The sequence below is a fragment of the Callithrix jacchus genome, chromosome 1 (assembly GCF_049354715.1).
Source record: "Callithrix jacchus isolate 240 chromosome 1, calJac240_pri, whole genome shotgun sequence".
Classification (NCBI taxonomy): domain Eukaryota; kingdom Metazoa; phylum Chordata; class Mammalia; order Primates; family Cebidae; genus Callithrix; species Callithrix jacchus.
Genome location: NC_133502.1, coordinates 122,108,628 through 122,135,497, shown reverse-complemented (window position 1 = coordinate 122,135,497; position 26,870 = coordinate 122,108,628). Strand labels below are relative to the sequence as shown.

General features: G+C 41.2%; 1 protein-coding gene, 1 non-coding gene and 1 pseudogene across 2 annotated transcripts in view; 1 reads left to right on the top strand and 2 right to left on the bottom strand.

Annotated features, from left to right (window-relative positions):
- Positions 1-26,870, bottom strand: part of CCDC171 (coiled-coil domain containing 171) — a 499,054-nt gene that overhangs the window by 440,646 nt on the left and 31,538 nt on the right. The gene's annotated exons all lie outside the window — the stretch shown is intronic.
- Positions 4,987-8,904, top strand: LOC100411230 (complement component 1 Q subcomponent-binding protein, mitochondrial pseudogene; annotated as a pseudogene).
- LOC118148094 (U6 spliceosomal RNA) lies at positions 10,192-10,294 on the bottom strand. Its single transcript, XR_004734894.1, has one exon. It is a non-coding gene; the product is annotated as a U6 spliceosomal RNA (small nuclear RNA).

The following is a 26,870-nucleotide window of genomic DNA, read 5'->3' as shown; positions in this document are numbered from 1 at the left end:
CACACACACACACACACACACACACACACTCGCCGTCCTCTTATTGATAATGTATACTTCGGTTTCTCCCGTTGGCTGCTTCATAATCTGCTGCCGCCTAAGGGAGATTTGAAAACCAAAGCCTCTTTTGTTCCTTAACTTTTGAAAGCCTATCCTCAGAGAACAATGCAAATTGGCTGGATTTGATTAAAGATTTTTATCATCGCCACCACTACCTCCTCTGCACAAAAAGGTCTTTAATGCAAAACGAGCCTTGTATGCTAAACTCGTTCCATGTTGATTGTAATCAACCTGAAACTAGGTGTAGAGGCCCTAGGTCCTTCTCTCTCCCTTGGGAGAGCCAACGGTCATAAATGCAAACACAAATTGAGATTAAAACCGCCTTGATTCTTGTAGCGATGAAACCTTAATTGGTTTAATTTTAGTCATTTAGATCTAAAATGGAGGCCTGTCCCTGATTCTTTTTACTAGAAACATAAAGAGGATAATCGCTCCAAAGGAAATAAAGGGAAAAAACAGCCCAGTCTAAAGTTTAGAAATGAAATGGAAAATTATAACAGACTAATGAGATTAGAACTTTTATGTTACAAGCTTTAAATAATATTTTAAAATTTTCTTTTCTTTTCTTTTCTTTGAAACAGGGTGGTGCTCTGTTGCCCAGGCTGGAGTATAGTGGCACAATCAGGCCTCACTGCAGCCTCAACCTCCAGGGCTCAAGCCGTCTTCCTGCCTCAGCCTCCTGAGTAGCTGGAGCTACTTAAAATTTTATTTGTGTTTTAACAAAATCACAAAAGTGAATATTGTATGGCAAGAATAAATGCTGTGTACTATATTGCATGTTTTTGAAATGAAAAATGGATGTGATATAAAGACTTGCACTTTATTTGTTCATTCAGCATTTATATAATACAGACTATGTACCCAACATGGAGCTAGGTGATAGAAATTACAGGGGAATGATGATATCAACCCTGAACACCCAGAAAGGATTCATAGAAAAGAACTTTGAGTTTAGTCAGAGAAGATAAAGATTTATTAAGATATCAAGAAACTAGATGGAAGACGTGGAAGCTGCAAACGCCAGCACAAGAACCAGCATGAGACATTTGAAAAGCTAGAAAAAGCTGTGTGTTCAAAGGAGGTGTGAGCGATGAGGCTAGAGAAATATGCAGAACCCAGATCACAGAGGAATTTCTACATCATACTTTGGAGTTTATCCAGCAATGAAGCTAATGAAGGGTTTTAAGCTGAAAAAAATATAATAATTACACAATAAATCAGATCATTAGAAAATGTGCAGAGATTTTCTGTTTTTCTAGTAGATACAAGGTCAATTCTCTGTTGTCTTTGTTTAACATGCTACTACTACTTGAGAAAAGCTATATAAAGAGATGTTCTCCTACCTACTTATCTTTTGGCCTCAACATCATTTCTCCCTAGTCTTTCTACCAATCCTTTTGAGATATGATTAAATTCATTCATCCCCACCACTCTACCCACAGCTTGCAAAGTTAGTAGTTACATCATTACCAAATCTCAGACCCCTTGACTTTGCTGACACAGGTTAATATTCAGATGTCTCTTCAGCATAGGTGAGACTCTACACTCCACAGCTTCTCCAACTATCTGAACTTTCTGCTGCTGCTCAGGAAACCATTCTTCCCTTCCTGCCCCTCGAAGTGATATTTTCTCAGTTTCTGCCCTCATCCTTCCCAACATTTGTACCAGATAAGCAGCCTAAGTGATGTCATCCATTCCTGCAAGTATGAACTCCATGACCCCAATATTCAACTCTTTATATCCATCTCTGACCTCTCCTGAGCTCTAGTTTGAATTTCTAACTCCTGTTTGAACAGTGCCACTCTAATTTCTGGCAATACTTAATGTAATACAACTAAATTTTAATTATCTTTTTTTTTTTTTTTTTGAGACGGAGTTTCGCTCTTGTTACCCAGGCTGGAGTGCAATGGCGCGATCTCGGCTCACCGCAACCTCCACCTCCTGGGTTCAGGCAATTCTCCTGCCTCAGCCTCCTGAGTAGCTGGGATAACAGGCATGTGCCACCATGCCCAGCTAAATTTTTGTATTTTTTTTAGTAGAGATGGGGTTTCACCATGTTGACCAGGATGGTCTTGATTTCTTGACCTCGTGATCCACCCACCTCGGCCTCCCAAAGTGCTGGGATTACAGGAGTGAGCTACCACGCCCAGCTTAATTATCTTTATAACTTCTCCTGGGCGTCTCTAAACTACTCTTCCACCTGTTTAAAAAAAATTCTAATCTCCTAGACACCTGGGCAAGAAAAACGCTACAAATTGTTTTTGCATCTTTCTCTCTCAAGCTCTCACTTCCTGCAAGCAGGATTCCTACTTTTTCTCTAAATCTCCTGTCCTCTTTCTGTCCTCTTTCTACTGACTACTAAGTAGCTTCGTCTGGTTCCTTATTGCTTCCTATTGAGAAACTTGTAATCAGGACCTTCCTTGTGGCCCAATGCAAGTCACTCACCTTCCCCTTCTGTACAAATTCTCAACATTTTTAGAAGTTGACCATTGACATCTAGGGCCTTTTTAAACTGGCATATATAAGAGGAGAGGATCAAAAACTAGAAAAAAAATCAAAAGCAGGCCTAGGAATACATATATCTTTATGACACTAGGGGAGTGTAATAAACTGTACATATGTGAGACTCAGTTTTAAAGCACCACATGAGCCACATTCTTTTGACCCTTCCGTAACCTCCCCGAGAAGGCTTAAACACCAGGTTCTTGATTGTTACGCTTCCTTGGTATCAATTCGTAGAACGGAAAGACCTTGCCATAATTGTTACTCTCAGTGGCTCTAGTCCTATGCTCCTTCTATATACTAAAATAGAAATAATCCTTCTAAAGCATAACTGATTATGTTACTATACTGATTAATTCTTTTGGTGGCTTTTCAATTGCTGCCCGGATAAAACCCAAACTTTCTGCTGTCCATCAAGGGCCCTAACCCGCCTTTCTAGCCTTGCTTTCTCTGATCTCGCAATAAATCTTCCTTCTCATTCTTACATTAGCAATAGAAAACGCAAAATGTTTGGGAATAAATATAATAAGAGGTAGGCATGAGCTTGTATTAAAAGTATTAAGATACATAGGTTAATATACAAGATTTAAATCCAGATAACATTATTTCGTGTTTGTTTTTAAAATTTATATATGTATTTTTACTTTCAGAGACAGGGTTTCATTATATTGCCCAGGCTGATCTCAAGTGATCCGCCCACCTCAGTCTCCCAAAGTGCTGGGATTATAGACATAAACCACCACTCTCAGCCAAATAACGTTATTAAACATATAATACGTGCCAAGCACTACACTAAGCAGTTTCTCATTTGCTGTGGTTTGAATGTGTACCCCAAAAAGCATTTATTGGAAACTTAATTGTGAATGTTACAATGCTGGGAGGTAGACCCTAATGAGAGGTGATTAGGACAGGAGGGCTCTGCCCTCATCAATATATTAATGCTGCTATCTCAGGAGTGGGTTTGGTTACAAAGGAGCAAGTTTCTTATAAAAGGGGTGAGTCCTCATCCCTCTATCTCTCATTCTCTCTCTCTCCATCCCCACAACACACACACACACACACACACACACCCTGTCTTTGCCCTTCTGCCATGGGATGATGCAGCAAGAAGGAATTCATCAGATGTGGACCTCCCATCTTGGACTTCCCATCCTCTAGACGTGTACAGTACATTTCTGTTCATTTTAAATTATCCAGTTTCGGGAATTCTGTTATAGCAACACAGCATGGACTAAGACAACATTTATTAATTTTTTCAAAAAATGCAAATATCTTTATCATTTGCTCTAATACTACATGGTCAGATAAAAAAAATTGGGGTAGCCAGGCACGATGGCTCATGCCTGCAATCCTAGCTCTTTGGAAGGTTGAGGTGGGAGGATAGCTTGAGGCCAGAAGTTTAAGCCCAGCCTGGGCAGCATAGCAAGACCCCATCTCTACAAAAAAATTTAAAAATTAGCCAGGCATGGTGGTGCACACCTGCAGTCCTAGCTACTCAAGAGGCTCACAAGGAAGACTACTTGAGGCCAGGTATTTGAAGCTGTAGTGAGCCGTGATAATGCCACTGCACTCCAGTCTTGGTAGCAGAGGAAGACTATCTCTAAAACAAAACAAAATAAATAGAGTAATTACATAACAGTAAAAATCACCACCAACATTCCAAAATATACAAAGAACTCTCAAAATTCAGCAATTAGAAAACAACCCAATTAAAACACGGGCCAGGCTTTAACAGATACCTCACCAAAAGAGATATACAGGGCAGATGTGGTGACCCAAACCCATAATCCTAGCACTTAGAAGTCTGAAGCAGGAGGGCTGCTTGAAGCCAGAAGTTTGAGACCAGCCTGAGCACCATACTGAGACTTCATCTGAACAAAAAATTTTAAAATTCACTGAGCATGATGGTACACGCCTGTAGTGCCAGCTACTTGGGAGGCTGAGGTAGGAGAATTGCTTGAGCCTAGGAGATTGAAGCTGCAGTGAGCCATAATCAGGCCATTGCATTCCAGGCTGAGCAACAGAGTGGGACCCTCTCTCAAAAGGAAAAAAAAAGATATGAAAAGAAGCTGCATATCACATAATCACATGTAATTAGGGAAATGTAAATTAAAATAACAATGAGATGTTACCACACCCCTATTTAAATGGCCAAAATCCAAAACTCTGACAACACCAAATGCTGGCAAAGATGTGGAGCAACAGGAACTCTCATTCATTACAGATGAGAATGCAAAATGGTATAATCACTTTGGAAACAAATTGGGCAATTTCTGACAGAGCTAAATATACACTTATCATATGATCCAGTAATCACATTCGTTAGCATTTACCCAAAGGAGTAGAAAACATATCCATACAAAAACCTGTACATAAATGTTTAGAGCAGCCTTATTTATAACTGACAACTTGGCAGTAGCCAAGATGCCCTTTGGTAGGTGAATGGATAAATAACTGTGATACATCCAGCCAACAGAATTCTATTGAGCACTAAAATGAAAGGCGCTATCAAGCCATGAGAAGACACATGGAGAAGCCTGGGCACGGTGGCTCACGCCTGTAATTCCAGCACTTTGGGAGGCTGAGGTGGGCAGATCATTTGAGGCCAGGAGTTCAAGACCAGCCTGGCCAACATGGTGAAATCCCGTCTCTCCTAAAAGTACAAAAAATTAGGTGAGCGTAGTGGTGTGTGCCTATAGTCCCAGCTACTCAGGAGTCTGAGCCATGAGAACTGCTTGAACCCAGAAGGTCAAGGCTGCAGTGAGCTAAGATTGCACCACTGCACTCCAACCCGAGTGACAGAGTAAGAACTTGTCTAAAAAAAAAAGAAAGAAAAGACATGAAAGACATGGAGGAAAGTTAAGTAGTTAAGTGTGTATTAAGCAAGTCAGAAAAGGCTACATACTGTGTAATTCCATCTATAGGCATATCTCATTTTATTGCACTTCACTTTAAAGATACTACATTTTTTACAAAGCGGAGGTTTGTGGTAACCCTGTATTGAACATGACTATCAGTGTCATTTTTCCAACAGCATGTGCTCACTTCTTGTCTCTGTTTCACATTTTGGCAATTTTCCTAATATTTCCATTTTTCTATTATAATTATATCTGTTAATGGTAATTTTGTGATCAGTGATCTTCAATGTTACTATCGTAATTGTTTTGAGGTACAGTAAACTACGCTCATATAAGACAGCAATCTTAATCAATAAATGGCATATGTGTTCGACTGCTCTACTAACCAGCCATTCCTCACCCTCTCCTCATACCTCCCTATTCCCTGAGACATAAAAATATTGAAACCAGGCCAATTAATAACCCTACAATGACTTCTAAGTGTTAAAGTGAAAGAAAGACTCATACCTCTCCTACTTTAAATCAAAAGCTAGAAATGATTAAGCTTAGTGAGGAAGGCATGTCACAATCCAAGACAGGCTGAAAGCTAGGACTATTGTGTCAAATGGTAGCCAAGATGTTAATGCAAAGGAAAAGCTCTTGAAGGAAATTAGGCCAGGTGTGGTGGCTCAAGCAGGTAATCCCAGCACTTTGGGAGGCTAAGATGGGAGGTAAGGAGTTTGAGTCTAGCCTGTGTGACAGGGTTGAGACTCCATCTCAAAAAAAAAAAAAAATTAACCAAAAGTGCTACTCCAGTGAACACACAAATTATAAGAACGTGGAACAGCCTTATTACTGATATAAGGAAAGTTGTAGAGTGTAGGTAGAAGATCAAACCAGCAACATTCCCTGAAGTAGGCCAAAGCTTAATTCAGAGTAAGACCCTAACTCTTCAACTCTGTGAAGGCTGAGAGAGGTGAAGAAGATGCAGAAGAAAAGTTGAAAGCTAGCAGATTGGTTCATGAGTTTTAAAAAAGAAGTCTTCTTTGTAACATACAAGTGCAAAGTAAAGCAACAGTGCTGATGTAGAAACTGCAACAAGTTATCCAGAAGATCTAGCTAAAATCATTGATGAAGATGACTATACTAAACATCAGATTTCTAACATACAGAAAACAGCGTTCTATCGGAAGATGATTCCCACAGCGGTGAAGTGAATGCCTGGCTTCAGAGCTTCCAAGAACAGGCTGACTCTTGTTAGGGACCACCACAGGTGGTCATTTAAGTTAAAGCCAGTGCCTATTTACCATTCCAAAAATCCTAGCACTTTGAAAAATTACACTAATCTATTCTGCCTGTGCTTTATTAATGAAACAACAAAGCCTGGATGACAGTATATCTCTTTATGGCATGTTTACAGAGTATTTTAAGCCTACTGTAGAGACCTACTGCTCAGGAAAAAAAATTACTTTCAAATATTATTGTTCATTGACAGTGCACTTGGTCAACCAAGAGCTCTGATGATTATGTACCAGGAGATTGATATTGTTTTCATGCCTGCTAACACAGCATCCATTCTGCATAAGTCAATGAATACTTTTGACTTTCAAGTTTTATTATTTAAGAACTATATTTCAGCCAGGAGCAGTAGCTCACGCATGTAATCCCAACACTTTCGGAGGCCGAGGTGGGTGGATCACTTGAGGTCAGGAGTTTGAGACCAGCCTGGACAACATGGTGAAACCTCATCTCTACCAAAAATACAAAAATAAGCTGGGCCTGGTGGTGCATTGACTATAATCCCAGCTACTCAGAAGGCTGATGCAGGAGAATCGCTTGAACCTGGGAGGCAGAGGTTGCAGTTAGCTGAGGCTGTGCCACTGTACTCCAGCCTGGTAAACACAGCAAGACTCCACCTCAAAAAAAAAAAAAAAAAAAAAAGACAGAAAGAAATTTCATAAGACTGTGCTGCCATATATAGAGATTCTTCTAATGGATCTAGGCAAAGTAAATTGAAAACTTTCTGGGAAAAATTAACCATTCTAGATGCCAGTGAGAACATATGTGACTCACGGGAAGAGATCAAAAATGTCAGCTTTTTTTTTTTTAAGAGATAAGGTCTTGAGGCAGAGGTGAACAGATCACTTGAAGTCAGGATTTCGAGACCAGCCTAACCAACATGGTGAAAAAGTCTGTACTAAACATACAAAAATTAGCCTGGCATGGTGGCACATGCCTGTAGTCCCTGTGACTTGGGAGGCTGAGGCAGGAGAATGGTTTGATCCTAGAGGGTGGAGGTTGCAGTGAGCCAAGATTAAACCATTGCACTCCAGCCTGGGCGACAGAGTGAGATCTGTCTCGGAAAAAAAAAAAAAAAAGAGAGGGAGAGAGGGTCTTGCTTTGCAGCCCAGGTTGAAGTGCAGTGGCATGATCATGGCTCACTACAGCCTGAAACTCCTGGACTCAAGCAATTCTCCTTCCACAGCCTCCCCAGTCACTAGGATTGCAGGAACACACCACACTACCACACCTGGCTAATTGTTTTTTAATTTTTTTAGAGACAAACTCTCATACATTGCTCAGGCTTGTCTCGAACTCCTGGGCTCAAGTGATCCTCCCATCTCAGCTGAGATTACAGGCATGAGTCACTGCACCCAGCTAAAATGTCAACATTAACAGGAGTTTGAAGAAAAGTTGATACCAACCCTCATAGATGTCTTTCAGAGGTTTAATTCTTCAGCTGAGAATTAATTCTTTAATTTCTACTGCAGAGGTGGTAGAAACAGCTTGGGGACTAGAATTAGAAGTGATGCCTGAGCGCTGGGCCTCCTGTGGCCTCATGGGCCCTGCACCTGCGGCTGTGGCTGCGGCGCGCTGCACACCAAAGGAGACAAAGCTTTTGTTGATTTCCTGAGTGATGAAATTAGGGAGGAAAGAAAAATCCAGAAGCATAAAACCCTCTCTAAGATGTCTGGAGGTTGGGAGCTGAAACTGAATGGGACAGAAGCTAAATTAGGGCGGAAAGTTGCTCGGGGAAAAATCACTGTCACTTTCAACATTAACAACAGCATCCCACCAACATTTGATGGTGATGAAGAATCCTCGCAAGGGCAGAAGATCGAAGAACAGGAGCCTGAATTGACATCAACTCCCAATTTCGTGGTTGAAGTTATAAAGAATGATGGCAAGAAGGCCCTTGTGCTGGACTGTCATTATCCAGAAGATGAGGTTGGACAAGAGGATGAGGCTGAGAGTGACATCTTCTCTATCAGGGAAGTTAGCTTTCAGTCCACAGTGACTCTGAATGGAAGGTTACTAATTATACACTCAACACAGATTCCCTGGACTGGGCCACCTAATGGATTTCCTTGTGGACCGAGGGCTGGACAATACTTTTGCAGATGAGTTGGTGGAGCTCAGCATAGCCCTGCAGCACCAGTAGTACATTACTTTTCTTGAAGGCCTCAAAAGTTTTGTCAAGAGCCAGTAGAGCAGACAGACACTGAAAGTCATAGTTTTATGGCAGGCTTTGGCCATTGAACAAATCCAACTATGAAGCTAGACACATGCTTTGAAATGATTATCATCCTAATATCATGGAAAAAATACCAAATTTAAATGATATGTTTTACACTCTCATTTATTACCATTTTTTCTATACAAATCTGTTATTTGTAGATTTTTGTATAACATAATATACAATAAAATTGGTTTATCTCCTCAAAAAAAAAAGTGATGCCTAAAGATGTGACTGAACTGTTTCAGTCTCATCATAAAACTTAAATGAGGAGTTTCTTCTTATGAATAAGCAAAGAAGGTGATTTCCTTTTTTTTTTTTTTAATGTTAGGTTCTGGGATACATGTGCAGAACATACAGATTCCTCACCTAGGTATTAAGCCCCACATGCATTAGCTATTTGTCCTGATGCTCTCCCTGCCCCCCAGCAGGTCCCACTGTGTGTTGTTCCCATCCCTGTGTCCATGTGTTCTTGTCGTTCAACTACCCCTTATGAGTGAGAACATGCAGTGTTTGGTTTTTTGTTGCTATGTTAGTGTGCTGAGGATGATAGCTCCCAGCTTCAACCATGTCCCTGCAAAGGATGTAAACTCATTCCTTTTTATGGCTGCATGGCATTCCATAGTGTATCTGTACCACACTTTTAAAATTCAGTCTATTATTGATGGGTATTAGGGTTGATTCCATGTCTTCGCTATTGTGAATCATGCTGCAGTAAACATACATGTGCATGTATCTTTATAGTAGAATGATTTCTATTTCTTGGGGTATATACCCAGCAATGGGACTCCTGGGTCAAATGGTATTTCTGGTTCTAGATCCTTGAGGATTTACCACACTGCCTTCCACAGTGGTAGAACTAATTTACATTCCCACCAACAGTGTAATAGAATTCCTATTTCTCCACAGCCTTGCCAGTATTTGTTGTTTCTTGGATTTTTAATAATCACCATTCTGACTGCTGTGAGATGGTATTTCATTGTGGTTTTGATTTGTATTTCTCTAATGATCAGTGATTTGAACTTTTTGACATATGTTTGTTGGCTACATAAAATGTCTTCTTTTGAGAAGTGTCTGTTTATGTTCTTTACCCACTTTTTGATGTTTTTCTTTTTTCTTGTAAATTTAAGTTTCTTGTAGATTCCGGATATTAGACCTTTGTCAGATGGGTAGATTGGAAAAATTTTCTCCCATTCTGTAGGTTGCCTATTTGCTCTGATGGTAGTTTCTTTTGCTGTGCTGAAGTGCTTTAGTTTAATTAGATCCCATTTGTCAAAAAATATGGAACACTTCACAAATTTGCTTATCATCCTTGCTCAGGGACCATGCTAATCTTCTCCATATCATTCCAGTTTTAGTATATGTGCTGCTGAAGCAAGCAAGAAACTGGTTTTTTGAGATGGAATCCGCTCCTGGTGAAGATGCTGTGAACATTGTTGAAATGACCAGAATTTAAAACTTACTTATTTTATTTTGTTTTTTGAGGTAGGGTCTCACATTGTTGCCCAGGCTGGAATGCAGTGGCATGATCATGGCTCACTGCAGCCTTGGCCTTCCAGGCTCAAGCAATCCTCCCACATAGCTGGGACTATATGTGTGCACCATCACGTCTGGCTAATTTTTGAGTTTTTTGTAGAGACAGAGTCTTGCTCTGTCACCCAGGCTGAAGTGCAATGGCATGTCACAACCCACTGCAGCCTCAACCTACTGAGTGTCAACAGTCTTCCCACCTCATCCTCCTTAGTAGCTGGAACTGCAGGCATGTGCCACTATATCCAGCTATATTTTTGTATTCTTTTGTAAAGATGGAGTTTTACCACATTACCCAGTTTGATCTCGAACTCCTAGGCTCAAGCAATCCTCCTGCCTTAGCTTCCCAAAGTACTGGGATTACAGGCATGAGCCACTGCCAGAGCCTTATTGCATATTTAATAGACTACAGAATAGTGTAAACATAACTTTTGTAAGCATTGGGAAATCCAAATATTTGTGTGACTTGCTGTATTGCAATGTTTGGAACTCAACCTGCAAAGTCTCCAAGGTATACATGTACGACATTCTGGAAAATTAAACTAGGAAGACAGTAAGAAGATCAGTGGTTGCCAAGAGTTGGTAGGGAAAGGGATGAATACGCAGAGCAAAAACAATTTTTATGCCAGTGAAACTACTCCATATGCTACTATAATGGTAGATTATAATTTGTCTAAACCCATGAATATACAACACCAAGAGGGAATCCTAATGTAAACTATAGACTTTGGGTGATTATGATTATGATGGTTCATGTATTGCAACCAATGTACCACTCTGGCAGAAGATGCTGAAAAATGGGGGAAGCTATGCATGTGGTGCAGAAGGGCGTATACAGGAAATCTCAGTGCTTTCTCTTTAATTCTGCTGTGAGCCTAAAACTGCTCTTAAAGTCTTTTAAAAAACAAATAAAAATACAAATATATAAAAATATGTAAAGTATTCTCAAAGTCCAACCTCTCTACCCCAGATCTAAAAACATTTAAGAATGTATTATATATTATATTTCTTCATAGACTGTTCTTTTTTTTTTTTTTTTTTTTTGAGATGGAGTCTTACTCTGTCGCCAGGCTGGAGGAAAGTGGCACGATCTTGGCTCACTGTAATCTCCGCCTCCCAGGTTCAAGTGATTCTCCTGCCTCAGCCTCCCAAGTAGCTGGGACTATGGGTGCACACCACCACGCCCAGCTAACTTTTGTATTTTTAGTAGAGACAGGGTTTCACAATGTTGGCCAGAATGGTCTCCATCTCTTGACCTCGTGATCCGCCCACCTCTGCCTACCAAAGTGTTGGGATTACAGGCATGAGCCACCTCACGTGGCCTCTTTATAGACATTTTGTTGTATAAATAAATACATAATTTTTTGCCAGACACAGATGTCTCACACTTATAATCCCAGCACTTTGGGAAGCCGAGGTGGGTGGATCACTTGAGGCCAGGAGTTCAAGAACAGCCTGGCCAACATGAAGAAACACTGTCTCTACTAAAAATACAAAAATTAGCTGAGTATGGTAGTGCACACCTGTAATCCCAGCTACTCCGGAGGCTGAGGCACAAGAATGGCTTGAACCTGGGAGGCAGAAGTTGCAGTGAGTCAAGATCACACCACTACACTCAAGCCTGGGTGACAAGAGCAAGACTGTCTCAAAACAAAAACAAAAACAAAAAAAACATACTTCTGTTTTTTACAGATATGGGGGTGGTCTCACTGTGCTACCTAAGCTGGCCTCAAATGCCCGGCCTCAAGTGATTCTTCCATCTCAGTTTCCCAAATAACTGGGACTACAGGCGTGAGCCACCGTACCCAGCTATATGTTTTAAATAATGAGCATTTATTTATTTATTGTTATATTTATTCACATGTACACACATACACATTAGTAGCAGACACTGTTAGTTGTTTATCCATTCCCCTACCCCACCCTTGCTGATTAACCCTGATTTGTTTGTAGCAGTAATAGGTACAACTCCAGAAGATGCATGTTTGACTCATGACTACCCTGTTTCCTGCTATCAGCTACTGACTCTCCCAGGCTCCCTTGTAGCTAGGATTGGCTATGTGAACAGTTCTGAACAATGAAATGTAAGGGCACATCTACTGAGATAAGAATAAAAAGAGCCTTGATCCTCGATGACGTATTTAGTTGTTGACCCTTTCCTGAACTGCCTACCACCTCTGATCTCCTTGTAGTAAGCAATAAGTGGCCCTAGAGTTTAAGCCTGTGCTAGTCGTGTTTTCTGTTACTTGAAGCCAGCGGCATGCTAGTAAACCAGCTCTGGGGGAGGAAAAAATTGCCCCTGATTTGTAGTCTTTGCTGACTTCCTTGATGAAAATGCTTTAAATACTCTCACTATGGCCAATTTTTAAACAACCAGCATGAAGCCTGACTGCAGTTGTGAAGAAACGAGCACATGTGGCTCTCAAGAGCCCTGTGCTCCTCAAGCCCATCAGCTCTGGCACATCACTGCCTCAAGCCAAGCAAATGGTAACATATGCATTGTAATTCTATACTTTTTCTTTACTTAGTAAGCATAGACATTTCTACGTCAATATGAAAAAAATACCTAAAATGGCGGCATTATGATCTAGTTTATAAATGCCCATAATTTATCCAGTCATTCAAATGTTTATTAACTTATTCCTTTGATTTAAAAAATAAAACACTGTCTATGTATATTTCACGTATTTGTCTTTTTTTGGGGGGGGAGGAAGGCAGGAAGGGAGGGAAGAAGGACGGTAGGGAGGAAGGAAGGGATGAAGGAAGGAAGGAAGGGAGGAAGCGGGGAGGGAGGGAGGGAAGGGAAGAAAGGAAATCAAGCAATGAGAGAGACATTGCCGACCTGGATCTAGAGGTTTACAAGTTGATTTCTTTTTTTTTGAGAGAAGGAAAGAAAAAAAAAATAAGTAAAGGAGAGGAAGAAAGAGAAAGAGGGAGAGTAAATGGAAATATTGCTTTATTTTGAAAAAAATTGGGTATTATTAATGGCCAATCAATGTTTCATTTAAACTTATGGGTAGGTGTGATGTGGTATTGACAAGAACGTATATTTTGTGTATTTGAAGTGGAGAGCTCTATAAATATTTATTAAGTTCACTTGTTCCGGATCTGAGTTCGAGTCCTTGATATCCTTATTAATTTTCTGTCTCACTGAGTCTAAGTCTCTATGTATCTGGGTGTTAGGATCGTTAGCTCTTGTTGTTGCATTGATCCTTTTACCACTGTATCTTTGTTGCTTTAAAATCTATTTTATCCGCTACGAGATTTGCAACTCCTACTTTTTATTTATTTATTATTTATTTTTGCTCTCTATTTGGTTGGTAAATCTTTCTCCATCCCTTTGTTTTGAGTCTTTGTGTATCCTTGCATGTGAAACAGGTCTGGATGTAACATGCCATTGGGTTTTGGCTGTGTCTTTTGATTGGGGGATTTAGTCAATTTAAATTTAGGGTTACTGCCATTTGATGTTGACTGGCTGTTTTATCCATTCGTTGGTGTAAATTCTTCTTTATGTTGGTGCTCTTTACTTTTTGGTGTATTTTTAGAAAGGCTAATACTGGTTGTTTCTTTCTGTGTGTAATGCTTCTTTCAGAAGCTCTTGTAAAGCAGGCCTGGTGGTAATAAAATCTCTGAGTTCTTGCTTGTTCATAAAAGATTTTATTTTTCCTTCAGTTGTGAAGCTTAGTTTGGCTGGATATGAAATTCTGGGCTGAAGGTTCTGTTCTTTGAGGATGTTGAATTTGGCCCCCACTCTCTTCTGGCTTGTAGAGTTTCTGCTGAGAGATCTGCTGTAATCTGATGGGCTTCCCTTTGTGGGTAACATGACCTTTCTCTCTGGCTGCCCTTAGTATTTTCTCCTTTGTTTCAACCCTGGTGAATCTAACGATTATGTGCCTTGGGGTTGCTCTTCTTGAGGAATATCTTTGTGGTGTTCTCTGTATTACCTGGGGTTGAATGTTGACCTGCTTTGCTAGTTTAGGAAAATTTTCCTGAATAATATCCTGAAGGGTATTTTCCAGCTTGGATTCATTCTCTCCGTCGCATTCAGGTACACCTATCAAATGTAAATTTGGTCTTTTCACATAGTCCCACATTTCTTGTAGACTTTGCTCATTCCTTTTTATCCTTTGTTCGCTAATTTTGTCTTCTTGTTTTATTTCATTGAGTTGGACTTTGACCTCTGATATCCTTTCTTCTGCTTGAACAATTCGAGTGTTTGAACCTGTGCATACTTCTCGGAGTTCCTGTATTGTATTCTTCGGTTCCATTAATTCACTCATACTCCTCTCTAAGTTGTCTATTCTCAACAGGATTTCATCAAACCTTTTTTCAAAGTTCCTAGTTTCTTTACGTTGGGCTACAACATGTTCTTTTAACTCACCGAAGTTTGTTATTATGCATTCCTTGAAGAGTGATTCTGTCATCAGGATGCACTCGTTCTCCATCAAGCCTTTTCCATTGTTGATGTGGAACTGTGATCATCTTTAGGGGGAGAGGCGTTCTGATTTTGAGCGTTCTCAGCTTTTTGACGCTGGTTTCTTCCCGTCATTGTAAATTTATCCTCCTGCCATCTTTGAATTTACCAACTTTCAGATTAGGTCTCTTGAGTGGGCGTCCAGGTTGTTAGTTCCCAGGGCCAGAGCAGCAGCGTTAAAACTGATGGTGCTTTTCTGCCCAGGATTCTCCTGTCTGGCTTCCTTCTTGTGTCGTAGTAGGGGACTCTGCCTTCCTGGGGCTCCAAACCTCGGTCAGAAGGGGAACCGGTCCCGTTTACTCTGAGCCTAACGCTGCCGCACCGAGGTGCCGTCACAGCCGCTGAGCCGGGCTCTGGTGTCCTGCTGGGGACCCATGTGGGTCCTCCGAACCTGTTTACTCTGCTCCAAGAGCTGCCGCACCGAGGTGCCCGCGGAACCGCTGCGCCGGCCACGAGAGTCACGCTGGCCACCCGTGTGTTTCCTCCACTGGGGGATCTTCTGCTCCGTGAGCGACCAGAATTTGTCTGAAAGTGTGGCGTCCTCTAGTTCTCCGCTCCTTCCCTGAGAGCTGCAATCCCGGGATGTTAGCGATCGGCCATCTTGGATCGTTCCCGTATTTGTCTTTTTAAAGTGATAGTAAAGAGCGGGCATGGGGGCTCATGCCTGTAATTCCATCATTTTAGGAAGCTGAGTAGGGGGGATCACTTGAGGCTAGAAGTTGAAGACTAGCCTGGGCAATATAGTGAAATCTCATCTCTACAAATAATACAGAAATTAACCCGGCGTGGTAGCACATGGCTGTAGTCCCAGCTATTTGGGAAGGTGAGTTGGGGGGATCACTGGAACCCAGGTCGAGGCTGCAGTGAGACCTGATCAACCCACTGATCTACAGTGTAGGTGGCAGAGTGACACCCTGTCTCAAAAAAAAAAAAGAAGAAACGCTTTAAAACAATTCCCTTGCTGTGCCCACCAATATCAAGCTACTATATAATAAAATGTGCCCAATCCCAATCATATTCCCGACATTACCTGAAAGCATTTAGCCCCAGCTCTAAAACCTTACAAATAATTGGTTCTAATTTTCTATTTTGAGAAACTGTTAAGGCTCAGTCAAGGTGGTATACTTTCTTAATGCAATAAAATCTAATACAGATTGGAATCTGATAGGCAAAAAGTGCTATATCGTTATTCTATTGTCCTTTTAGTTTACATTTATTTGATTATTAATGAAGTTTAGTAACATTCAGAAATGATGCTTTTATGTAACTGGAAGCATGAAATCACCTCTACACCACCACTGCCATCGCAAATTAGAGAAGATAATTGTGCTAAGCCTAAGACATTAACTTACAACCTTACAATTAATAATTGAAATGCTCTAGCCAAGATTCTCTGGATAAGGTAGCATCCTCTAAATAAGCCTATTGTTAAGAAATGCGCCTATTTATCATTACTCCTTGCAGGTCTAAACAGAGCATAATTTGAAAGCAAAAATTAAGGAGTAGGAGTGAGGGCAATGGTGGAAGAAAGACATTAAAATCAGTGTGTATAACAATGTAATTACTCCAATATAAGTAGTGGTGTTCTTGCAAATTATAGGCAATTGGAAAGTGTTTCTCTCCTTACTTATAAGTTTAGACTAACATTCTCCAGTATTTATCCTCAAGTGATATAAATGTATATATTTCTAATCCAATAGTTACCTACTCAATAGACTACCAAACAAAATTAAAAGGTGCAGTTATCTCTGGTGGGAAGATCTGAAAAAGGTCCAAATTTGCTATTGGCCCACGTGAGACTGCAATACAGGAAGGACTTCATCTCCCAAAGCTCATCTTAGACTTCCTTGTTGCTGCTCTGAGCTATTGTTCTTAAAGAAATGACCCAAATTTAGAAAACCATACTGCTGGAGAGGAAAATGTCCCCTATAATGAGACCAGCCCTGGTGGTTAGAAGGTGGGATTTCCTCTCCAAAAAAAGGAAGCACTGTTACAGAAAGGAGGGGAGATCTAAGGACTGAAGAGAAAAGTTAAAAACCAAGTGAGTCTATAGTGGAGCCCTGGGCAGTGTATAACTTCTTGAGAACCTTTGCTTCCAACCTTGCAAAAAGTCACATCTGGTCTATAGTTTCATATGTTATAAACTCCTCTTTAGAGCAACTAACAGCTTTATAGTTGGAGCGGTAGATGGAAGCGAGGACCAATTTATGAAGCCAGCTAAGCCTGCCTCGTGTTACCTTATTTTAGTCTATAGAGGCTCTTGTGGAGTTGTCGGCATTGATGTAAGAGGACTTCGTAGTTAGTGAGTTTTAGATGGTAACCAGCGCAACCAAAGAAATGCAGAAGGATTGAGGGACCACTGACAGAGAAGTGGTGGTCAACTTGGAAGCAACTATGAGAAAAAAAACCCTCTCCTTTTAAAACACATGCATGCTTGGGCTGGGCATGGTGGCTCACACATGAAATCCTAGCACTCTAGGAGGCCAAGGAGGGCAGATCACTTGAGCCCAGGAGTTCAAGACCAGCATGGCCAACATGGCAAAACCCCCGTCTCTACTAAAAATACAAACATTAGCTAGGCGTGGTGGTGCACACCTGTAGTCCCAGCTATTTGGGAGCTGAAACAGGAGGACTGCTTGAGCCCTGGAGGCGGAGGTTGCAGTGAGCAATGATCATGCCACTGCATTCTAGCCTGGGCCAGATACTCTCTTAAACCAACCAAAAAACAAATATACTTGAGAAGATTGACCTTTAAAGTGGAATGAAAGTTTAATAGTACTATGTGTATGTGTTTTTCTGGATTTTCTTTTCTGTTCTGTTCAATGGATCTATCTATGTTCCAATACCACATCATTTTAACTGCTGTAACTTTGTAGTACTTTTAGTACCTTTTTGTGTGTTTGCTGTTTTTATTTTTATTTTTATTTTTTGAGACAGGGTCTTGTCTGTCACCCAGGCAGCAGTGCAGCAGCACAATCTCAGCTCACCACAGCCTCGACCTCCCTGGCCTAAGCTATCCTCCCACTTTAGTCTCTTGGCTATCTGGGATTACAGGCACAGACCCTCAGGCCCAGCTAATTTTTGCATTTTTCAAGTAGAGACAGGGTTTCACTGTATCGCTGAGGCTGGTCTCAAACTCCTGGGCTCAAGCAATTGCCTACCTCGGCCTCCCAAAGTGCTGACATTTCAAGCATGAGCCGCCACACCTGGCTGTAGTACAATTTTTAACTGCTAAATTATCTGTCCTTAAAACTTTTTTTTTTTTGAGACGGAGTTTCATTCTTGTTGCCCAGGCTGGAGTGCAGTGACACAATCTCAGCTCACTGCAAACTCCACTTCCTGAGTTCAAGCAATCCTCCTGTCTCAGCCTCCCAAGTAGCTGGGATTACAGGCATGCACCACCACATCTGCTAATTTTTGTATTTTCAGTAGAGATGAGGTTTCACTATGTTGCCCAGGCTGGTTTCAAACTTGTGAGCTCAAGAAATCCAGTCACCTTGGCCTCCCAAAGTGCTGGGATTGCAGGCGTAGTTAGCCACCTATAAAGTGCCCAGCCTATAAAGTTCTCTTATAAATCAAAACTTTCTTTGAATTTACTGAAATAGCCACCAGTTCAGCCAAAAAGTGATTTTTTCAATTAAGAGAAAGATAGTAGACATAATTAGGCATATGTGACATTCTCTGAACTTTAATTTTGTGTGGCTGGGTGTGGTGGATTATGCCTGTAATCCCAGCATTTTGGGAGGCCAAGGTGAGTGGATTACCTAAAATCAGGAGTTTGAGACCAGCCTGACCAACATGGTGAAACTCTGTCTTTACTAAAAATACAAAATCAGCAGGGCGCGATGGCATGAGCCTGTAGTCCCAGCTACTCAGAAGGCTGAGGCAGGAGAATCGCTTGAACCTGAGAAGCAGAGGTTGCAGTGAGCCGAGATCACAGATTGCACTCCAGCCTAGTTGACAGAGCAAGACTCAATCTCAAAGAAAAAAAAAGTGTGAGAATTCTATAAAATTTGGAATAAAAATGAAATTATTAATATTATTTAATAGTTGTGACTGCTTATGTGCCAGTTACCAATTTAATGTCATCGCTCCATTGCAAATCTACACTATTTTGCCCTGATTCATGAACAGTGCTGAACCCTATGATCATTTTTTTGCCCACAGATAAAACGTTATGGTTCATCGGCAGAGGGAGCTAGAGTGACACTGTCTGGCCACAGCTGCGGAAAGACACTTTTCAGTTGGGCTCCAGCGTTCTGTTTTTAGTCTTCAATACACAGCCTATCAAAGGAGCTTTAGATGTGCCCTCAGTCTAAATAGTTCGCTTGTCAAGGTGACTTTAGACCGGGTCCAGCCACCTATATCCTCTAGAACAGCCAACCCTTTCTGCAGACTTGTCCTGCCTGCCTATCCCCTCCGGCAATGGTAAATCACTTTTACAGGCCCCTTTAGCAAGTGTCTTTGCCATTGACAGACTGTGTGGCTGTGTTTGTAGTAAATATGTCTTCAGGCCGGGCTCAGTGGCTCAAGCCTGTAATCCCAGCACTCTGGGAGGCCGAGGCTGGTGGATCATCTGAGTTCAGGAGTTCAAGACAAGCCTGGCTAACATGGTGAAACCCAGTCTCTACTAAAATACAAAAATTATCCAGGTGTGGTGGTGTGTGCCTATAATCCCAGCTAGCTATTCAGGAGGCTGAGGCAGGAGAATCGTTTGAACCGGGGAGGCAGAGGCAGCAGTGAGTCGAGATTGTGCCACTGCACTCCAGCCTGGGTGACAAGAGGGAAACTGTCTCAAAAACAGAAACAAAACAAAAAAACCCATGTCTTCTTTGAAGAGGTCTAGATCTCAGCTCTGGGGTGGTGGCTGCTGAGAGGAACTCAGCCTAGAGGGATGAGCTGTTTTTCTGTACCTGCTACTTCTGGATTCCTTAGAGTCCTTGTTTACTCCTTTTTGAATTCACTCATCTCCTGCTAGTTAATCATTCTTTATACTAAACTTTCCCTGTTCAAAAAATTGATCTGGTTTCTGCTTCCTGTCTGGTCCCTGAGTGATATATCTTAGAAATATACTTTTTTCATGTACAAAGACCGGTACAATAATTGTCTTCAAAAAATTTTTACATCAGGTTATTAAGTTCCAATGTTTTTGTCAATCAGGGGCCACTGTAATAACCTTGTTGCACAAATTAAAAAGCCCTGGGGTCTCCTTGGAGTGCTCCTATTCCCAGGATAATGATTGACTATATGCTTATATATTTATTTTCTGTTACTCCTCAAGAAATCATTCCACTGTCTTCTATTTTGATAATGTTCTGATATTTTTCATCTTGGGGAAGAGACCTCAGAGGAAAATAGCCCTTGAGCCTTGAGGAAAAGGACCCAGAGAAGTTACTGTAAATATCTAACACTACACCAAACTCTGGGGTGTTGATGCTTAGAACCATTTCTTTCAAGTAAAGAAACTTACTCATCCTTAAGTTACAAGAAAGCCCTACGGGCCAGAAACCACAAGATCATGAGGAGAGAGTGTCCACCCAAGACTTTCACATCAAGATGACTGCACGAAGTTGAAGCTTCCATCAGAGGCTCATGAAACAAGATCTAGATGACTGGAGTCACAGATTGTCATGCTTACATCAACAGGCTTTTGTTCATTATTTTTCAAGCTATTTTCTTTCTAGTTGCTTTGAAGTGTTGGATTGTTAACTTTAATATCTATAAGGTCCTTATCCTTAATAATGCATAATCACTCCTTGGTAAAAGTCTAATGCTTGGCTATAATTTTTCATAATTTGGCTAAAACACAAAATCAAACTATTGGGTATATATTCTCTTTCCAGGTAGGTGCCTTCATTTTCCTTTTATACTCTGTAATAAATCAGTAGTTAACTTCTTTTGCTCTGACAAAAAAAAAAAAAAATCAGTACTTTCCTGATTAATTGGAGTCAACCACTAAGTGACTTTTTTTAGAGTAACACAACAGATCAGACAGCCAGAAACATAAAATCCCCCCATCATATTCCCCTCCATGGAAACAATACTCAGGGACTACATAATAAATAATTTGGCAGTTTTGCAGATCTTTGTCCCAAGCTCCTGGGAGATAATTTCCTTTTTTTTTTGAAACAGAGTCTCACCAGGCTGGAGTGCAGTGGCAATCTTGGCTTACTGCAGCCTTCACTTCCTGGGTTCAAGCGATTCTCCTGCCTCAGCCTCCTAAGTAGCTGGGATTACAGGCACACATCACAGCACCTGGCTAATTTTTGTATTTTTAGTAGAGATGGGTTTTCACCATGTTGGCCAGGCTTGTCTCGAATTCCTGAGGTCAAGTGATCCGCCTGCCTCATCCTCCCAAAGTGCTAGGGCTAGGATTACAGGCATGAGCCACCTCGCCTGGCCCTCTTTTATTTTTTTTGTTGTTGTTTGTTTTTGTTTTTTGAGATAGGGTCTCACTTTTTTGACACAGGGCCCAGGCTGGAGTGCAGTGGTACAATCTCAGCTCACTACAACCTTTGCCTCCTGGGCTCAAGTGATCCTCCCATGTCAGCCTCCCAAGTAGCTGGGACTACCAGCACACACCACCACACCCAGCTTATGTTTGTATTTTTTGTGGAGATGACATTTTGCCATGTTGCTTGGACTGGTCTCAAACACCTGGACCCAAACAATCTGCCTACCTCAGCCTCCCACAATGCTGTGGTTGCAGGCATGAGCCACTGTGCCTGGCCCTGGGAGATTAATTTCTAAAACCTTAGAACTGTCCAAGTGATAGGATTATCTTTGTTATTTATTGTGGACTCCCAAATCACACCTGGTAATTTCTATTATTGAAGAGCTTCAGATGTGGACTTGCCCTGCCGGAAAGACCAACCATGTGATTAGAGGGTTGGGGCTTTGAGCCATGTAATGTCAGCTTGACCTTTGAGAAGAGAGGTGATGGAGATTCAATTCAACCACATGCACAATGATTCAATCAATCATGCCTATGTCATGAAACCTCAACAAAAACTCTGGCCACTGAAAGAAACTTGGACGAGTTTTCCTGGCTGGCAACACGCCTTGATTATTTTCACACTTTGATGCTGGGCAAGTAACATATCCCTGTAGACAATGGGAGCTCTGCATTTGGATCCTTCCCAGACATCACCTGATACATCTCTTCTTTTGGACGGTTCGGATTTGTATCTTTTTGCTGTAATAAAATGATAATACATGTAGAACTTTTAGTGAGTTCTGTGAATCTTTTTAGTGAATTATCAAACCTGAGGGTGGCTGTGGGAACCCCTGAATTTATAGTCAACTGGTCAGAAGTGAGAGTTGCCCCAGAACCCCCAAACCTGTGGCTGTTACCTAAAGTAAGGGCAGTCTTGCGGAGAACTGTGTCTACAGACTTTGCAGTTTAACAACCTCATTGTAGAAAACTCTTGCAGGAACTTTTGTAACCAAAAGAAATCAGTCTTGGAAAGGATTTTTAAATAGATGACGTATATTCAAAGATTTCACTTTTGCTGATCTTGTCACAAGAAAGGCACACTAGTCGGCTTAACCCCGAGCCTTTTTGTGTTTGCTTGTTTTTGAAACAAGGTTTCACGTTGTCACCCAGGCTGGAGTGCAGTGGTACGAACCTCCTGCCTTGGCCTCCCAAAGTGCTGGGATTACAGGCACGAGCCACTGTACACAGCCCTTTTTTGCTTTAGAACTACCTGGTGATAGCTTTATCACAAATATTGCTTTTTGACACCAAACGACACTTGTATAACATTGCAAAACAATACCCTACCATCTGACAACTTCATACAGTATTATCACCAAAAATAAGGTTGTTCCCTTGCACTTAGTGTTAAATTCATGGGACAAAAACTAACTGTACTAACATATTGGACACAGATATGTTATCTTGGTCAACTGATGCCTGCTTTCAGGATAGGCCCTGATATCACCTAAGGTTCATTTTCATGCACAAATTTCCATTCCCCATCTCCCGAACATCTTTAAATAATTTAATTCAACAAGGAGGAAATCTGGGCCTTGATCAGAGTTAAAAAGCTAAAAACCGGAGGGAAATTTTGGACTGCTTTCTTCTACACAAAGGCTTTCCATGTTATGCTTTCTAAAAGGCCTGAAAAGTAAGAGTAATAGGATTCTACGTGCTATGGTCCAGAAGATAGTAAAGAGTTCCCTGTCTAAGGCCAGGGCCTTTCCTAGGCATTTTATAAAGTGGGACAATGTTTCCAAATAGACAGGAATTAGATATAATATCGACTTCTTAAAGGAGAACATGTACTGCTTTGTCTCAAAGACCAGGTAGATTTCAGAGCTGAGCTCAAGATGAAGAAGGCAGGGAGTATACAGATCTTAGAAGAGTTGCTCTATGCCTTCAACACAAATGTTTCCTTTTTCTTGGTTTTACCTTTCTGACCTTCTTCTCAACTTTAGAAGAAAGCTTTTATTGCCCTTAGGAATGACCAAGTGTGGCCTGTTGGTAGTGTAGGGTAGGTTTGGGGCTACAGGAATTTTTTTTTTTTTTAGATGGAGTTGCTCTGTCACCAGGCTAGAGGGCAGTGGCATGATCTCAGCTCACTGCAACCTCCTCCTCCTAGTTTCGAGCGATTCTCCTTCCTCAGACTCCAGAGTAGCTGGGACTACAGGCATGTGCCACCATGCCCGGCTAATTTTTTGTGTTTTTAGTAGAGACGGGGTTTCACTGTGTTAGCCAGGATGGTCTTGATCTCCTGACCTCGTGATCTGCCCACATCAGAAAGTGCTGAGATTACAGAAGTGAGCCACCATACCTGGCCAGATTTTTAAAATTACTACAAGATCACATGAGGCTCAACTCAGCGCAACAGATTCAAGGATTACACATGGTTATCAAAGCCATCATGCCAAAGCAAGGAACAGTATATGTTTCTCTGAGCTGTTCTTTAAACATATCTCTTCATAGGCCTTGGTGGTAGCCTGCTGACCAAAGTCAAGAATTTCCTGCCTACTGTTTCTTTTCATCAGGAAACCGAATAACACATGGGATCTGCTGTTTGTTTTTCTAATTTCCTCTATTCCAATGATCCTATTTTCCTACTAGTAAGTTAGAACAAGAAGTGTTCTAACACTTTTAGGATAATTTAAAACTTTTGGAGATACAGAGTGACGATGGTTGCACAACAATGTGAACGTAATGAATGCCATTGAACTGTAAACTGAAAAATGAATAAAATGGTAAATTTTGTTATGCATATTTTACCATACTGAGAGTGAGCTCGGCCGTAGAGACCCCCACCCAGGCGGTGCTGAAGGAACTGAGAGGCAGACACACAGAACAGCAGGCCGACAAGCAGATAGAACAGCAAAGTAAGTCTATGGGGCGGGGTGTGGAGTGCGGGGAGGGCAGCAGCCTTCCAGACTGAGAGCCTCAGGGCTAACAGCTTACCAGGCTGAAAGTCCCAACTAGACGCTGACCCATGCATTTATTCTCTCTGAACAGGTGATCATTATTAACAAACAGGTGTTCGGTATTTTCTCATAATACAAAACATGCCAAGTAGTCAGCTGGTGCCGGCTTACCACTGATCACAAACAACCTAAAAAGTATTCACCATCAGGGAGCCATGGGGGCAGGCTCAGATATCTTAAAGAATTGTTTTAACAGGTGTGTGGTATTTATATATTGTCCTGCCACTTTGGAATGCCCTAAGTAGTTTTCTACTTGGTGGGAGCGGCTAGATTTTCCTTGCCGTTGTTCTTCCTAGCAAACAATATATTCTATCATACACTCAGCATTCATCAATATTCATAAACTTAACATTTCTCAACATTATCACAATAAGAAAATGCTTTTGGCTGGGCACAGTGGCTCACACCTGTAATCCCTGCACTTTGGTAGGCCAAAGCAGGCAGATCAAGAGGTCAGGAGTTTGAGACCAGTCTGGCCAACATGGGAAAACCCTATCTCTACTAAAAACACAAAAATTAGCCGGACCTGGTGGTGTGTGCCTGTAATCCCAGCTACTCAGGAGGCTGAGGCAGGAGAATCACTTGAACCCGGGAGGCAGATGTTATAGTTAGCTGAGATCACACCACTGCACTCCAGCCTGGGCAACAGAGCAAGACTCCACCTCAAAAAGAAAAAGAAAGAAAAAAATTTTTAATGTGGCTATCTCGGCATTTGTAAGCCTCCTGAAACTAAAAAAAAAAAAAAAATCTTTGAAAACAAATTTTTTTTTTTAAGAAGAGGTCTCACTCTGTCACCAGGCTAAAGTGCAGTAGCATGATCTCAGCTCACTGCAACCTCCACCTCCTGCGTTGAAGTGATTCTTCTGCCTCAGCTTCCCAAGCAGCTGGGATGACAGGCATGCACCACCATGCCAGCTAATGTTTGTATTTTTAGTAAAGATGGGGTTTCACCATGTTGGCCAGGCTGGTCTTGAACTCCTGGCCTCAAATGATCCACCCACCTTGGCCTCGCAAAGTGCTTGGATGACAGGTGTGAACGACTGCACTGGCCCAAAAACCTTTTAAATTTTTATGGTGCCATATTGATAGCAAATTAGAACAGAAGACAAAGTAAACATTCAACATACCTCTTTTCCTCTTTCTTCATCTACCCAAACCAGTAAGCAAGAAGTAGGAATGGGTAAAAATATACTAAATTGAATCTGAGGGTCTCAACCATTCTAAGCTAAGATAATGAAATCAGGTTGGATTAGAAGATAGGAATTCTATACAATCTGAACTGTATTTTCAGAACTAATTCTACATCCTATTTTTCCCCTTACCTACATTTTCAGCAAAAAAATGAAAGCATGTGACAGCTTCCCAGCTCTGCTGCTGCAGAACATTTACGGCCATTTCCTCAGCCCTGCAGCTTTTGGATGATTGTATTGTATGTATGTGTAAATCCACACTTCAACTTCATAATGAGCATGGTCACATTTCCCCTTCCTATCCATGTACAATACAGTGAAATTATACCTATAATCTAAATAATTTATGGTATTTAGTCTCATACAAAGGGGAAATGTATAACTGCACTAAAAAAAATAAATTCTATCATTCTAAATAGTCCTCAAAAACCTGTTCTGGCATTCATCAATAATGATGTTGACTATGGAGAAAATGCTCTAAAGCCACCATCAGTGTACTGCTTATTTATGCTGTTAAATTTCAGATTTTATGAGACAAGTACGCTTCCATGAATGCATGCAACACTAAATAATTCTAAATCCCAGAAGTCCGTGTCACTGAAACACTACAAAGAGAAAAATAATTTCCAAATAGTCTGTGGAAATAAAATTACAGCCTAGTTTTCTTAGTTCTAGATTTACATTTTCATGGTGTTTCTTCTGGCTTTATGTGGTTTAAATTATTATTTATATCTTCCTTTACAAACATATTTATATAGCTTTTTCAATACTGTTTGTAAAATATTCCTTAAATCCGGCATGGTGGCTCATGCCTGTAATCCCAGCATTTTGGAAGGCTGAGGTGGGCAAATCACAAGGTCAGGGGTTCGAGAGAGCCTGGCCAACATGGCGAAACCCCATCTCTACTAAAAAAAACAAAAAAAATAGCTGGACTTAGTGGCATGTGCCTGTAATCCCAGCTACTCAGGAGGCTGAGGCAGGAAAATTGTTTGAATCCAGCAGGCGGAGGTTGCAGTGAGCCGAGATCATGCCACTACACTCCAGCCTAGGTGACAGTGATACCTCTGTCTCAAAAAAATAAATAAATGTCTGGGCGCGGTGGCTCACATCTAAAATCCCAGCACTTTGGGAGGCCGAGGCAGGAGGATCACAAGGTCAGTTGTTTGAGACCAGTCTGACCAAAATGGTGAAACCACATCTCTACTAAAAATACAAAAAGTAGCTAGGCATGGTGGCGTGTGCCCGTAATCCTAGCTACCTGGGAGGCTGAGACAGAAGAATTGCCTGAACCCGGGAGGCAGAGGTTG